The sequence below is a fragment of the Apodemus sylvaticus genome, chromosome 8 (assembly GCF_947179515.1).
Source record: "Apodemus sylvaticus chromosome 8, mApoSyl1.1, whole genome shotgun sequence".
Lineage (NCBI taxonomy): Eukaryota > Metazoa > Chordata > Mammalia > Rodentia > Muridae > Apodemus > Apodemus sylvaticus.
This window is the reverse complement of record NC_067479.1, coordinates 24704842-24721799: the sequence shown is the minus strand read 5'-3', so window position 1 is coordinate 24721799 and position 16958 is coordinate 24704842.

The following is a 16958-nucleotide window of genomic DNA, read 5'->3' as shown; positions in this document are numbered from 1 at the left end:
GCGTTGAAATATTATAGAAACTTAGACTATTGTACTAGCTGGTTTTGTGTGTCAACTTGACACAGGCAGGAGTTATCACAGAGAAAGGAGCTTCAGTTGGGGAAGTGCCTCCATGAGATCCAGCTGTGGGGCATTTTCTCAATTAGTGATCAAGTGGTGAGGGCCCCTTGTGGATGGTGCCATCCCTGGGCTGGTGTTCTTGGGTTCTATAAAAGAGCAGGCTAAGCAAGCCAGGGGAAGCAAGCCAGTAAGAAACATCCCTCCATGGCCTCTGCATCAGCTCCTGCTTCCTGACTTGCTTGAGTTCCACTCCTGAGTTTCTTGAGTGATGAACTGCAACGTGGAAGTGTAAGTTCAATAAACCCTTTCCTCCCCAACTTGCTTCTTGGTCATGATGTTTGTGCAGGAATAGAAACCCTGACTAAGATAATCATGATGCAATAAAAGTAGAAAAAGTTGTCAACATATAAATGTAAAGCCTCAATTAAAAAAAAAAAACTTTCAGGAAACAAAATCAAACTATTCTAAATAGTAAAGAGGAAATTGAAGCTATAGTTATAGACAATTTAGAAATGTATAGAGGAGTTCTAGTTCAGGACAAACCTGACAAGTGAAGAACTACTTGGGTTTCTGTGTTGTCTAAAAAGGATAAAATTAATTATAAGAACCTAGGAATGGCACTGGAGAGATGACTCAGCAGACTCAGCAGTTAGGAGCACTGACTACTCTTCCAGAAATCCTGAGTTCAATTCCCAGAAACCACATGGTGGCTCACAACCATCTGTAATGGGGTCTGATGCCCTCTTCTGGTTTGTCTGAAGAGAGCAATGGTGTACTCATATACATAAAATAAATAAATCATTAAAAAAAAGAAGAATGGTCTTTAGCTAAAGAAAGAAAGAAAGAAAGAAAGAAAGAAAGAAAGAAAGAAAGAAAGAAAGAAAGAAAGAAAGAAAGAAAGAAAGAAAGAAAGAAAGAAAGAGCCAGGCAGTTGTTTTGCACACCTTTAATCCCAGCACTCAGGAGGCAAAGGCAGGTGGATTTCTGAGTTCAAGGCCAGCCTGGTTTACAGAGTGAGTTCCAGGACAGCCAGGGCTACACAGAGAAACCCTGTCTCAAAAACCAAAAAAAAAAAAAAAATAAATAAATAAAAATTTAAAAAAATTTAAAAATTAAAAAGAAAAACAGGTTTCTAGGATTTTCCAGGATTTCCAAGATGGCCAAGAAAGACTTACCTTAGTGCCTTTTCTTGATCTCTTAAGAAGTATTAAAATTGATGGAGAAGCTTTCCAGATGTTTCCTACAGTAAAGACAGCAGAGTCAAGAGACACCATCCGATAATGCTTAAATGACAACTTGCATTTCAGAATGATACTTCCAGCTATGTATTCCTGCATACCCAGAAGGTAATACTATGGTGTGATGGACAGTTATCTTTCTGCAACACATGATACATGATCTTCATTCATTCTTTTCCAAAACAGACAGAGACTCATTCGTGTCAAACAAGTCAATCAAGAAGAGAAGTTATATAAAATCTCAGATTGACACTTAGTCGAGAAAACTGTAACCTCTCTCTCTCTTTCCCTCTCTCCTTCCCATGATCCCTCCATCTCTCCTTTCCCTCTCTCTCCTCTCTTCTCTCTCTCCCTTATCCATGTGAACAGAATATTAAGCAGACAGTAGAACTTAAGTGTGTGTTGGCTGGCTTACACCTATCCTCTGCTCAGGAGCCTAAGGAAGGAAAATAGAGTTCCAGTTCAGCCTTGGAAATAGAAACTACTTATTGAAATCAAATGCTTATTACATAAAGTAAAATTAAATTAATGAACCTTAATTTAATTAATTAAATGGGCATGGTGGTTTGTGCTTTTAATTCCAGTAGTCAAGAAGCAAGTCAACCTGGCCTACTAAGACAATTTCTGACCAGTCAAGGCTACACAGTAAAATCCCGTCTCAAACTAACAAACAAAAGATTAAGGACAAGAGTAAACTTTTCCAAGCAATATGACAAATTAGTCATATTGTAGAATATAAACCATAAGTCAAAATAAAATCAATTATAAAGATGAATGTTTAATATATAATAACCAAAAATATAAATGTGAGAGATGAAATAAATTAAAGAAACTATTAAAATCTATAAAGGGACAAGAAACTGAAGTCTCTTCTGTGCCTTTCCATTCTAGATTCAGCTATAGTTACAAATTCTTGTGGTTCATGGGATAATCTCTCAATTGTCCCCAGAGTAAAGTGATACTGATTTCTGGCTTAAAGGGGCACTGATTTGTGGAATGTTACAAACTTAAAGGGAGATTTATGTTGCATAGTTATTAAGAAAGTAATGACTTACCTTTCTTTAGAGTTTCAAATGAAAGAAGTAAAAAATAGTGCCTTTGAAAGATTTTTCCAAACCAGAGGCTTGGATACAAACATTTCCTCTTTTGGGATAACCAGCATATGGGTATCCATGCTGAAAGGGGTCTCTCTCTTCATATTCCACAGTATTTTAAGAGCCTTGTGACTCAAGAAGCCACAGACCACTGCAGTGACAGATTTTACTTCCCACACTCCACAATTCACTCCTCTCATCTTTCAATCACAGTTATTGAGAACACACAAGTTATTGATTGTGGAAAGAGTCGATATAATATGAAGAAAATGACCTTACTTAATGCGGTGTCCTTCCTATAGTATATCCAGGTGAGGAAGTTTCCTCTTTCCATGCTAGAATACAAACAACACCCTCTGCCCAGCCATTCCAAACTCACCCAGGTGAAATTCTAACCTCCAGTGTGATGGTAGGAAGAAAAAAAGCTTCTGAAGATTAAAGTACATCATAATGATGGGAAACTAATGAAAGGAATTAATGACTTTATGAAAAAGAGATTGTAGTTCCTACTATGTGGAGCCATCAATTCCTACTATGTGAAGCTCCTACAATGAGAAGACTGTCAAGGACCAGCCAGGAAGCAGACCTCCCCAGACGCAGGCTCTTCCAGCATCATGACTTTAGACACCCCAGCCTCTAGAACTAGGTGAGACAAATTTTGTTTATTTAAGCTCCTCCGCAGTACTTTCTTATAGCTAACCAAACTAAAACATTTAAAATTAAACATACAATTTCAAAAACTCATCAATATCTTTTAGAAGCATGGTCACATCCAGGTGAAGTTTCTAGTTGACATTCATATGAAAACCTGGGTATATGCTAAGCCTTTCGATGTTTTCTGTAAACCCCATTTAATCTCTGCATTAGTCTCATTATGGTATGTTTACCATATCTCTTCTTGCACATGAGGCAAATGTAAAGTGAACACTGCTAAATGTCGTGCCCAGTGCCAGCAATAATCATAAAAATATATTAACACGACCTAGTGCCAAAACTAGATTCCATAAACAGTGAACTGCACATGCTTCAAGCTGAGGGGGAAGGCAGCGGAGGGGGGAGCACACAGCTGAGGGATATTTAAACTTTTACGCCCACAGGGAGCTCTAAGGCAGATGTAGAACCTTTGAAGAGTTCATCATAGAACTCTGTGCTGTGCAGGGAGAAGACTGTTCCCCACTTACCTTATTCACAGCTGTCACATTTACTGTGAGTGCCAAAGAAACTGTGGGCGATTTAAGAACAGTAATGTCAGACAGGTATGGAGGATTTTGCCTACATAATCCCAGCATTTGTGAAGCGAAAGCAGAATAATCCAGGCCTAGTCTGGGTTACAAGAATAACACCCATCCCCCAAATAAATAAAGTAGAATGTTTCTTTTTAAAAAAATAGTAGCATATAAGAGAGAGAAGTAAAGATTCACCTATATTCCAAACTTTGTTAGTAAAATTTTGCTACCTCCAAGAGCATTCAGAAGAAAGAGGGAGGAGAGAATTTTCTGCTTTTGAGTTTCTGAGTTAATATATTTAGGCTTTCTTCATTTTCCTTCAGAAGAAGGAGAAGAAGGAGAAAGAGGAGGAGGAGAAGGAAGAAAAGGAGGAAGAAGAGGAGAAGGAGGAGGAAGAGGAGGAGGAGGAGGAGGAGGAGGAGGAGGAGGAGGAGGAGGAGGAGGAGGAGAAGGAGAAGGAGAAGGAGAAGGAGAAGGAGAAGGAGAAGGAGAAGGAGAAGGAGAAGGAGAAGGAGAAGGAGAAAGAGAAGAAGAAGAAGAAGAAGAAGAAGAAGAAGAAGAAGAAGAAGAAGAAGAAGAAGAAGAAGAAGAAGAAGAAGAAGAAGAAGAAGAAGAAGAAGAAGAAGAAGAAGAAAAAGAAGAAGAAGAAGAAGAAGAAGAAGAAGAAGAAGAAGAAGAAGAAGAAGAAGAAGAAGAAGAAGAAGAAGAAGAAGAAGAAGAAGAAGAAGAAGAAGAAGAAGAAGAAAGAGGAAGAGGAAGGTGAGTGGTGATTATACTGAGTGAAATATATGTCATTTATACAGATATATAATGTACTTAGAAACATCTTTTCTGCCCCAAACTTCTTTGCTCTCCCCTTTCTCACCTCTCTGACACCCTAATAGTCCCCCTGTTTCCCTGAGCAGTTAGTTCTACTCTCAGGTCATATATACATACAGAATTTTGTGCAGCTATATAAAACGTATAATGCACAAATGAGAAAAATCATACAATCTTTGTCTCCTTGAGACTGGTTTAATTTGTTTAACCTAATTATTTGCACTTGCATTAATTTTCACACAAACAACATTAAGTCCATTATTCTTTATGTCCCGCCCTGCCAAATTCCACTGTGTGTGTAAACCAAATTTTCTCAATATTAATTTCTTAGATAACTTCCAGTACTGTTGGCATTCACAACTGATTGAGACTGGCTGAGCAGATTACTTTTCCATTAGATTTTGAAATGGGGGGAGGGGGGTAACCAGCTCATCTCTACCACTGTGGTGTCAGGTCATGTGCCTACTCAGAGGACTCTGTTGCCTGTATTCCCTCTTCCTATGCGACTAAGCCCACAGTGTAGTTCCTGTGACCTGCTAACTCATTCTTGGACTTTCTCAACATCACTATTTAAGCAGAGCAAGAAACATGTTGGGTCCTGAAATGCACAGATTCATTTCCGTTCAGCGGAGACACCTGGGGTGCACACACTGTGATTTCGTACACTCAAGTGAACAGCTGTGTATATCAGCAGATCCCATACCAAACATTAGGCCTTCACCCTTGGATCCAAGGGATCACAATAGCAATGTCTTGAGTTTCTACCTGAGGCATCTACCTCAAACCCAAATGCTCTTTGGCAAACACACTACTAAGAACCAGAAGGAAAAGGCCTCTATGACCTTCAGCTTCATAAACTTTCACAGCACTTCTTTACTGGCATGGGAATATCATCATTTCATTAGCTCAGTATATACCATAAGCCTTGACTTGGCTTGTACTCCGTATTTTACAGACTTACCTCAACAGTTCAAGGTGACTCTTCAACAACATAATATGTCTCAGGCATGACCAACCTTTTGCTACTATGATACATTGTCATCTAAAATTTTCATGCTGGAACAATGCTCAATTGAGTTACCAAAATACATGCCTGCAAATGAATCTTGTTATAAGTAAATTTACATCTTCATTTCGGGTCATATTCACCAATTTCCTAAACCATGTGCAGCTTGCTTGGATAGATGTGTGTGCATAACTGAGATACATGTAGTAGGATGGGTCACTGTATCAAAAATCTGTTAACATGCCAATAACCATAAAACCACAAAAAGCATAGCTCTTACTTCACAAAAACAGGGAAGACAGCATGAAGAAGCCTTCCATTCCCAGCTCCTGTTCACTCATTAAAACTCTCTTCAAAGGACAACCAGTTTCAATTTGGAATTCGAAATAAGCTAAAACTATGTGAGGAAGAAGATCTTCCCTAAATAGTAAGTCTTCAAATGAGGATTCCAAGACTTGCAAAAGTCTCTGTTCCTTACATCAAGCTACTATATAGCAAATTAGCAGAAGCTGTGTCTCTTTACGGAGGAGCTAAGAAACATTGCATTTCTCATCATTACAAGGGAGCCAACTTACAGGAAAACATACTTTCACAGTCCAAAGGGCTAAACATGAAAGCAATGACACAGATTAATAAGAACTAAGCCTACACTCTTTATCTGTCATAGCATTTTCCTCCTGTAGGGACAATTTCATTTGTCTTTTAAATTAATAGAAAAACAGCATTTTCCCTTGGCAAGACAGAAATTGTTTTTGTACTATTTACCTAGACTGCATCTGTGTTTCTACAAAGAACAGTAAATACATTTCTAGAGAAAGGCATGTTTCTGTGATAATGTGAGTAATGCTTCTTAAACACTCTGGAGAGCCTTAGAATGCTTTCCAAATGCTGCTATTGAGTGCAGGCAAGGTTATTAAGGACACAGGATGAAGATAAAGGTGCTCTCGGCATTTGTCACTCGATTATCAGTAATAGAATGTAACTGGATGTCTGCCAGTACACCGGAAGGCCAGGGCCAGGACTCTTCCAAGCATTTGGAGAACAGTCTGGCTCCAACCTATTCCTGCAAGATACATGGTTCAGTCTGAGATTTCCTCAGAAATGCCCCCAGAATCAGCTACCCAGCTTAGATGCCACCTGACACCAGCAACACTAGCTTAATTCATCTGCTCAAAAAAAATGTCCTACTAGAGCCATTACAGCAGCTGCTAGCACTAGGTTCTGAACCACCTAACTGGGCACACGCTTTATAAAGAGCTCATAGCTAATAGGTTGTTTCTTGCATGTACGCACTCCCCAGTCCAACCAACCTAGAGAACTGCTTTTAGCAAATCTCTGGTCTCTCAGATGCCCCTCCAACTGCATGGTGGTCCTAATGCTCATCCTTTAAATAATGACTTATTCATTCAATGAATTGCTTGGGGTGCCTGCCTGTAGTAGACATTCTTGTGTGAGAAAGAAGGAAACAATACCAATACAGGAGGGGAAATTACCAATATCGTTTTATAATGGGCTGTGAGAACGTAGTCCCAGTTCCTCCCCAGTATTCCTTTAGACCTCTGGCACCATCAGCTTCACTAATACATACGTTCTCACCTTTAGATACATTGTTGCTCTTATGACTTTAAGCTACAACTGTTAGATCAAAAAAAAAAAAAAAAAGCTGCAAATTCAGGCAACCGATGTGCAAAGAGCTTGCGACCAAGCATGAGGTCTTAGAAGCCATTTAAATACACATGTGGTGCTGTACCCCAATAATCCCAGTACCAGGAAGTAGGGATCCCAGGGGCTCACTGGCCATCAGCTATAATTCAGCTCCAGATGTCAGGCATTGTCTTAAAAAATGAGGTAAAGAGCAATAGAAAAAGACAGGCATTTCATTCACACACAACCACCACCACCACAACAAATAATAATATTTACATAAAACTAACAGAAATAATTATTATTATTTTATATATCATATACATTTTATTTATTATATTTACGTACATGATAAATTGCATATAAATTAATGTGTTGTATGATATATATCATATAATTATTGTTTATTATATAATCATGGTATAATATTTAATAATTTTTTCTTTGCCTTTGATAAGCTGGAAAAGTATATATCCTGCTTTGTGGTCATGATTTTAACTTTGACACTGACATCCAAATATTATTGTGAACTTTGGGACCTTTCAGCCTCTGTCCCTTCAAATGTGCACGACTCCATAACCTCCGTGTTCTCTGGTATTGCTGTGCTACACTCTGTCCTGTATGGCTGTCCCCCATTTCACAGGCACTCAGTCCCATCATTTTTCATTTCTTTTAAATCTTTGCATTTGAGTTTGAGAAGTTTCTCTTGGCATAGTTTGAAACATAGTGCCATTTCTCATAGGAATGTGCCCATGAGCCCTTCAAAGGCATTCTTGATCTTTGTTACAATTGCTAGTATTATTTCTCTTACAATGTCCATTTCTCTGTTTACATTGCCCATAAGTTCTTGCATGATGTCATCATTTTCCATTAGATCCCTTAGCATACTAATCACTTATGTTAATATTCTGGTATGGATAATTCCAAAACCTCTGCCACATATAAATCCAGTTCCGGGTTACATCTTTCAGAGTATGATTCCTGGCTTTCCTCATACTTCGTCATTTCTGTTGGAAGCTAGATATGCTATCTCAAGTGACAGGAACCAGGGAGCTAAGAGGAGCATGGAGGGTTGTACACATTAGATTGTGTATTGGGCTACTTGCCATTTAAAGCCACTGTAGGTATCGGTGGCTAAATGACCTCTAGAGTAGCATTTCTCAACCTGTAAGTCACAATCATCAGCAAATATACATTTCCAGTGGTCTTAGGAACTGAGGCACTGCTCATTAGCAACAGTTATGAAGTAGCAACATAATAATTTTATAATTGGGCCACACCAGAACACGAGGAACTGTATTAAAAGGTCATGGCATTGAGGGACTTGTTTTCTCTATATTCTTCTGCTTCCTTTATATGTTACTTGGCCTTTTTCTCTTACTGCCTTTAATATTCTTTTTTGTTTAGTACATTTGGGGTTTTGATTATTATGTGACAGGAGGTATTTCTATTCTGGTCCAGTCTGTTTGGAGTTCTGTAGGATTCTTGTATATTCATGGGTATCTCTGTCTTTAGGTTAAGGAAGTTTTCTTCCTTAATTTTGTTAAAGATATTTGCTGGCCCTTTAAGTTGTAAATCTTCACTCTCGTCTATGCCTATAATCCTTAGGTTTGGTCTTCTCATTGTGTACTGGATTTCCTGGATGTTCTGGGATACAAGCTTTTTGCATTTTGCATTTTCTTTGACTGTTGAGTCAATGGTTTCTATGGTATCTTCAGCATCTGAGATTCTTTCTTCCATCTCTTGTATTCTGTTGTTGATATTTGCATCTATGGCCCCTGATTTCTTCCCAAGGTTTTCTATCTCCAAAGTTGTCTCCCTTTGTGATTTCTTAGTTGTTTCTACTTCTGTTTTTAGATCCAGGATGGTTTTGCTCAGTTCCTTCATTTGTTTTGTGTTTCCTCTTTCATGACTTCTGCCTGTTGGATTCCCTAGAAGGTGCTTCTTAAATAGAATTGTGCTTGGTGGTTGTGAGTGAATATCAACCCCTCCGTGTGTAAGAGCTCTGTCGATGGGGTGCTGAGGTGTGGAGGTGAAGGAAGTTCGGTCTTAGCCCTTTGTCTTTTAGTAAGCCTGGGCCCTTCAACTGTAGCTCGCCAGCTTTTTTCCTTTTTCTTTCTTTTTTCTCTTTGTCTTTCTTGGGTGAAACAAGGGAACTGCCCTGCGCTATAATCGGACATGCCCTCTCTCTTTTGGCTTGGTTAGTGTCAGACATGTCCTCTCTCTTTTTTCTTGATTAGTGTCTGACTAAACCACACCAGTTAGATACTGGTCAAGTGGTATCTGAAGGCAGCTCTTGTTAGTCAGCTCACACTCTAGGTTGTAAAATGATTGCTTTTCTCCTTCTTCATGTCAAACCCTAAGGGAATTTCTTGACCTGGACCCTGAGCTCCCTATCAGTTCTTAGGGGTCAAATACAAGACAGAGCAAAGTTTTTCCCTGAAGTTGGAACTCCTTCTTATTTGTTTGTCTGTTTGTTTGTAGAATCTCCTATGTGAACATTGACCATACACCATTCCCACCCCTTTTCCTCCAACTCTCCCCATATCCATCTCCCAAATTCATGATCACTTCTTTAACTATTAATGTATATTCTCTTCTGAGTCCACTGAGCATTGCACACGTGTACTCGTCCAGGGCTCTCCATTTAGGATTGGGCAGCCTGTGCTGGAGCGCATCCCCAGGAGACGGATTCCCTACCTCCCAGAAGCCAGTATTTCCCTGTCTCCCATAGATATTCAGGCACCCTTTACATGTTTCTACAGGTGCAACATCAGCTCCAATCTCTGTTTCCTACTTATCTTTCTAATTTGCACAGGGGTAGTTTGCTCTGTGACCATGATTGTCTCATGGACTTCAGAAAAGGTTTTCATTTTCAGCTTAGCATCGTTCTTGTGAGAACAAAATTGGCAATTTCCAAGTTTTTTTTGCATGTCAGTTAAGAAACATCTCTCCTCTTTGACCTCTTATATCTGAAGTGACATGTGAGTCAAATAAATTCTAAAAGACATTCCCACTAGTTAAGGGGAGCTTTAGCTGTTAACAAAATAAGATCAGTTATTATATAAATGGTTAAAATATTTTCCTGGTTAGTAGTAAATAAAATAATAGTATTAGATAAAAGTCAACCCTGTTTTAAATTTGTGGAATTGCTGTAGAGCACTTAAATAGCTGTTGTGAAAAATAATCTGAACATAGGAGAACAAGAAAGCAAGAAAGCAAAACATCTCAGGGAAAGAGACAGATGACAGAGATACAGAGAGTATTAGAAGTAAGAGTAAGTCAGATCCTTGTATGAGCTACATTCATGCAATGTCCTTTAGACTTTCATATTCATGACTATGGACAAAACATGAGCTGAAGTTAATCATTTTGTTATCATTATACTACATTTCTCAAACGTATGTGTGATAGGATTTTCCTTAACATAATGAGATACCAGAAACCTATCTTCAGTGACAGGTGAAAAAAGATTGAGGGTTTAATATCCTCAGCACACTAATTATAGGTCATGAGATTACAGGTAATTTAGAGAAGCTACAAAATCCAACATCTCTATTTCCACTATCACAGGCACAGAAAACCCAGCGACAATGCTGTCATTCTCCTTTGTGAGACCAAGGCTGGATGGCAGGCACTAAATAATGCATAAGCTGACGACATTCATGCTCATACCCCTTTTCAAAAAATGGTGAAGTGTCTCTTTTATAGCCCACAAAGAATTGAAATCATATGGTGAATCCTGATAATTGCTTTCAGCAGGAGCTCTTGGCACCAGCTCCAGGTTCCTCAGCTCACTCATGTCGGGAATGGAGACTGTCCCTGAATATAGATGAGTACAGCACCCAGGGAGCATCCCAGCTGTGGCGCCTTCCCAAGGCTGCAAAGATCCAGGCCAGCTAGAAATCCTGCCTCAACTTCTTTTTCAACAATTAGCGTTTCCCCTACCACATCCTTTCTTTACTATGAAGTCAAACTAATAATTTCCACAAGTCAATAATATTCAGAGAAATGTGAGGCTCTTTCGTCCACCTCAGGATATATATACTCCAAAATAACTACGTTGAAAACAGAAGAGAAGATAGAATCTAAGCTTGCATGGATAGTGACTCTTAATTACTAGACCACACAGAGATACAAAGACATTCCAAGTTTATAGAGTTTGGTCCTAGAAGAGTGACAGAGGATGATGGATTAGTGGAAAGAAACATTCAACTCAAGCATCCTGTCTTCTTTTCTGCCATCTACAATCCCTTTCTTTTGGTCTTTCTAAATTTTCAACTTTCAAGATACAATCTTTTAACATCTCAATTTGGTCTGCTTAATGACTGAAACGATGGCTCAGGTGGCAAAGTACCTATAGCAAAGGCTTGTGAACCCAAGTTGAGAACTCTAGCACCCATGGAAAAGCCAGGTTTTGTGAAATTGCATCTACAATACAAGCACTCAGATATAGGGATCCCTAGGGAAAACTAGCCAACCAGCCTAGCCAATCAGAGAGCTGTGAGTTAAGTGAGTGATTCTGTCTAGATCAAAAATGGGCAAAGTGATCAAGAATGATCTAATGTAGACTTATGGCATATACACATCAAAGAAAACACATGTATGCATGTGTACACACATACTCTCTCTCTCCCTCCCTCTCTCTCTCTCTCTCTCTCTCTCTCTCTCTCTCTCTCTCTCTCACACACACACACACACACACACACACACACACACACAAAGCTGATCCAAAATTTGTCTCAACTCTGAACATCTATGCTCGAAATGCAAGGGCACCCACATTCATAAAAGAAACTTTATTAAAGTTCAAAACACACAGTAAACCTTACACAATAATAGTAGGACACTTCAACATCCCACCCTCACCAAGGTTCTGGTCATTGAAACAGAGACTAAACAGAGACACAGTGAAACTAAAAGAAGTTATGAACCAAATGGATTTAACAGGTATCTACAAAATATTTCACCCCCAAACAAGAGAACATACCTTCTTCTCAGCACCTTATAGAACCTTCTTCAAAATTGACCATATAATTGGACATAAAATAAGCCTCAATAGATACAAGAAGATTAAAGTAACACTATGCATTCAATCAGATCACCCCAGAATAAGGCTGGATTTAAAAAAAAAAAAAACAAAAGAAATCACACATACTAATGGAAACTGAACAACTCTACTCAATGATAACTTGGTTAGGGAAAAAAAAAAGAAATCAAAGAGTTTATAGAATTCTCTGATTATCTGAGAAAAATCAACAAGATAGATAAACCTTTAGCTAAACTAGCTAAAGGGCACAGAGCCAATATCCAAATTAACAAAATAAGAAATGAAAAGGGAGATACAACAACAGAAACTGAGGAAATTTAAAAAATCACCAGAACCTATAAAAGCCTATACTCTACAAATCTAGACAATTTAGATGAAATGGATGATTTTATAAACAGATACCATGTAACAAAGTTAAATCAAGAGCAGGTAAATAATCTAAACAGTCTCATAGCCCCTACGGAAATAGAAATAGTCATTAAAAATATCCCAAACAAAAACGCCCAGGGCCAGATGGTTTTAGTGTGAAATTCCACTAGACCTTCAAAGAATAGCTAATATCAACACTCCTCAAACAATTCTACAAAATAGAGACAGGACAAATGCTCCCTAACTCATTTTATGAAGCCACAGTTTCTCTGATTCCTAAATGACACAAAGACCCAACAAAGAAAGAGAATTTCAATTTCACTTACAAATATCGATGCAAAAATACTCAATAAAATTCCCACAAACTGCTGGTGGGGTGGCACACACCTTTAATCCCAGCACTTGGGAGACAGAGGCAGGCTGATTTCTGAGTCCAAGGCCAGCCTGGTCTACAGAGTAAGTTCCAGGACAGCAGAACTACACAGAGAAACTCTGTCTCGGAAAAAAAAAAAATCCCACAAACTGAGGCCAAGAACACATCAAAGCCATCATTCAGCATCAAGTAGGCTTCATCCCAGGGATGTGGGACTTGTTCAATATGTAAATTCCATCAATGTAATATACTATATAAACAAACTTGAGGAAAAATGTCACATGATCATCTTAGTAGATGCTTCAAAAGCCTTCAACACAATACAACACCCCTTCGTGTTAAGAGTTTTGGAGAGGCCCGTGTCCTGCCCAGGAAGCTGTGGAAGGAGAGAAGCCCTGCGGTCATATTTGCTGTCTGCAGGGACACAAAAGGATCACTAGGTACTGTATCACCCTGAGCTTTAGATTTCTGGTGGTGCAAACCTCCAGGGATCTGCCTGAACTCAGGAACTGAGCACATAGGCGGTTCATCTGCAAGCCAGTCCATCGCAGGACCTGTGTCCTATGTGAGAATCAACAGAGGGAGTGACCCCCACCACAACTTCTTCCCTCCATAATAGAGCAGACAGAGAACACCTGGTTGACCTTGACAACCTAAGTATAGCATTGCTTGAGGCAAGACTGAGAAGGGCTCCAAAGGCACAAAAGAGGAAGCCAGAATATCAGTAATCTGTGTCAGAAGGAATCCAGTCATCCAGTGGTGCAGAGATAATCTTAAAGATCCACAGTAGGTTGAAGCACCAGCCAGTGACAAAAGACCATCTAACTCCTGGGAGAACCAGATGGCTAAAGGCAAACTTAGGAACGTTACTAACAGAAACCAAGGCATTATGGCAGCATCTGAACCCAATTCTCCAACATTAGCAAGTCCTGGATACCCCAACACACCAGAAAAACAAGATTTAGATTTAAAATCACTGGTCATGATGCTAGGACAGGAACACATGAAGGACATACTTAAAGAAATTCAGGAGAAAATGGATCAAAAATTAGAAGCCCTTACAAGGGAAACACAAAAATCATTGAAAGAAATTCAGGAGAATACAAAAAGCCAATAAGGAGGAAACACAAAAATCACTTAAACCTTGATCAACAGGCAGAAATCATGAAAGAGGAAACACAAAAATCGCTTAAAGAATTAGAGGAAAACACAAACAAGCAAATGACAGAACTGAGCAAAAATTTCCAGGATCTAAAAACAGAAGTAGAAACAACTAAGAAAGCACAAAGGGAGACAACTTTGGAGATAGAAAACCTTGGGAAGAAATCAGGGTCCATAGATACAAATATCAACAACAGAATACAAGAGATAGAAGAAAGAATCTCAGATGCCAAAGATACCATAGAAACCATGGACTCAACAGTCAAAGAAAATGCAAAATGCAAAAAGCTTGTAACCCAAAATATCCAGGAAATCCAGGACACAATGAGAAAGCCAAATCTAAGGATTATAGGTATTGATGAGAGTGAAGATTTACAACTTAAAGGGCCAGCAAATATCTTCAACAAAATTATGGAAGAAAACTTCCCTAACCTAAAGAGAGAGATGCCCATGAATATACAAGAATCCTACAGAACTCCAAACAGACTGGACCAGAACAGAAATACCTCTTGTCACATAATAATCAAAACCCCAAATGTACTAAACAAAGAAAGAATACTTAGGGCAGTAAGAGAAAAAGGGCAAGTAACATATAAAGGAAGACATATCAAATTTACACCAGATTTCTCACCGGAGACCATGAAAGCTAGAAGATCCTGGGTGGAGCTCATGCAGACTCTAAGAGAACACAAATGCCAGCCGAGACTACTATACCCAGCGAAACTCTCATTTACTATAGATGGAGAAACCAAGATATTCCATGACAAAACCAAATTTACACAATATCTTTCTACAAACCCAGCCCTACAAAGGATAATAGGGTGAAAGCACCATTACAAGGAGGGAAACTATACGCTGGAAAGAGCAGGATATTAAGCTTCTTTCATCAAACCCAAAGAAGATAACCACACACATATAAAATTAAAATAAAAAATGTTAGGAAGCAATTACCACTACTCCTTGATATCTCTTAAGATCAATGGAAACAATTCCCCAATAAAAAGACATAGACTAACAGACTGGTTACGTAAACAGGACCCTACATTTTGCTGCATACAGGAAACACACCTCAATGTCAAAGACAAAAACTACCTTAGAGTAAAAAGCTGGAAGACAATTCTACAAGCAAATGGTCCCAGGAAACAAGCTGGAGTTGCCATTCTAATTTCAGATAAAATTGACTTTCAACCTAATGTCATCAAAAGAGACATGGAAGGTCACTACTTGCTGGTCAAAGGAAAAATCCAACAAGAAGAACTCTCAATCCTGAACATCTATGCCCCAAATACAAGGGTGCCCTCATTCATAAAAGTAACTTTACTAAAGCTCAACGTACACATTCCACCTAACACAATAATTTTGGGTGACTTCAACACTCCACTTTCACCAATGGACCGATCAGGAAAACAGAAACTAAACAGGGAGACAATGAAACTAATTGAAGCTTTGAACCAATTGGAGTTAACAGATATATAGAGAACTTTTTATCCCAAAGCAAAAGAATATACCTTTTTCTCAGCACCTCATGGTACCTTCTCCAAAATAGATCATATAGTTGGTCACAAGACAGACCTCAACAAATATAAGAAGATTGAAATAATCCCATGCCTCCTATCAGATCACCATGGAGTAAAAGTGGTCTTTAGTAACAATAAAAACAACAGAAAGCCCACATACACATGGAAACTGAACAATATTCTACTCAATGATACCTTGGTCAAGAAAGAAATAAAGAAAGAAATCAAAGATTTCTTAGAATTTAATGAAAATGAAGGCACAACATACACAAATCTATGGGACACAATGAAAGCAGTGCTAAGAGGAAAACTCATAGCTTTGAGTGCCTCCAAAAAGAAATTCGAGAGAGCTTACACTAGAAGATTAACGGAAGAACTGAAAACCCTGGAACAAGAAGAAGCTAATTCACCCAGGAGGAGAAGAAGACAGGAAATCATCAAACTCAGGGCTGAAATCAATCAAGTAGAAACCAAGAGAACCATACAAAGAATCAACAAAACCAAAAGCTGATTCTTTGAAAAAATCAACAAGATAGATAAACCCTTAGCCAGACTAACTAAAGGGCACAGAGAAAGTATCCAAATTAACAAACTTAGAAATGAAAACGGAAATATTACAACAGAAAGCGAGGAAATTCAAAAAATCATCAGATCCTACTACAAAAACCTGTACTCAACACAACTGGAGAATCTGGAGGAAATGGACATTTTCTTAGACAGATACCAATTACCAAAATTAAACCAGGATCAAATAGACCATCTAAACAGACCCATAACCCTAAAGAAATAGAAGGGGTCATAGATAGGCTTCCAACCAAAAAGAGCACAGGACCAGGTGGTTTCAGTGCAGAATTCTATCAGACCTTCAAAGAAGACTTAACACCAATACTCTTCAAACTTTTCCACCAAATAGAAACAGAAGGGACACTACCCAACTCCTTCTCCAAAGCCACTATTACGCTGATACCAAAACCACACAAAGATCCAACTAAGAGAAATTCAGGCCAATTTTCCTTATGAATATCGATGGAAAAATACTAAATAAAATTCTTGCCCACCGAATCCAAGAACACATCAAAATGATCATCCACCAGGATCAAGTAGGCTTCATCCCAGAGATGCAGGGATGGTTCAATATAAGGAAATCCATCAATGCTATCCACTACATAAACAAACTCAAAGAAAAAAACCCACATGATCATTTCATTAGATGCTGAAAAAGCATTTGACAAAATTCAGCATCCTTTCATGCTAAAAGTCTTGGAAAGGACAGGAATTCAAGGCCCATATCTAAACATAGTAAAAGCAATATACAGCAAACCGGTAGCCAACATCAAACTAAATGGAGAGAAACTTGAAGCAATCCGACTAAAATCAGCGACTAGACAAGGCTGCCCTCTC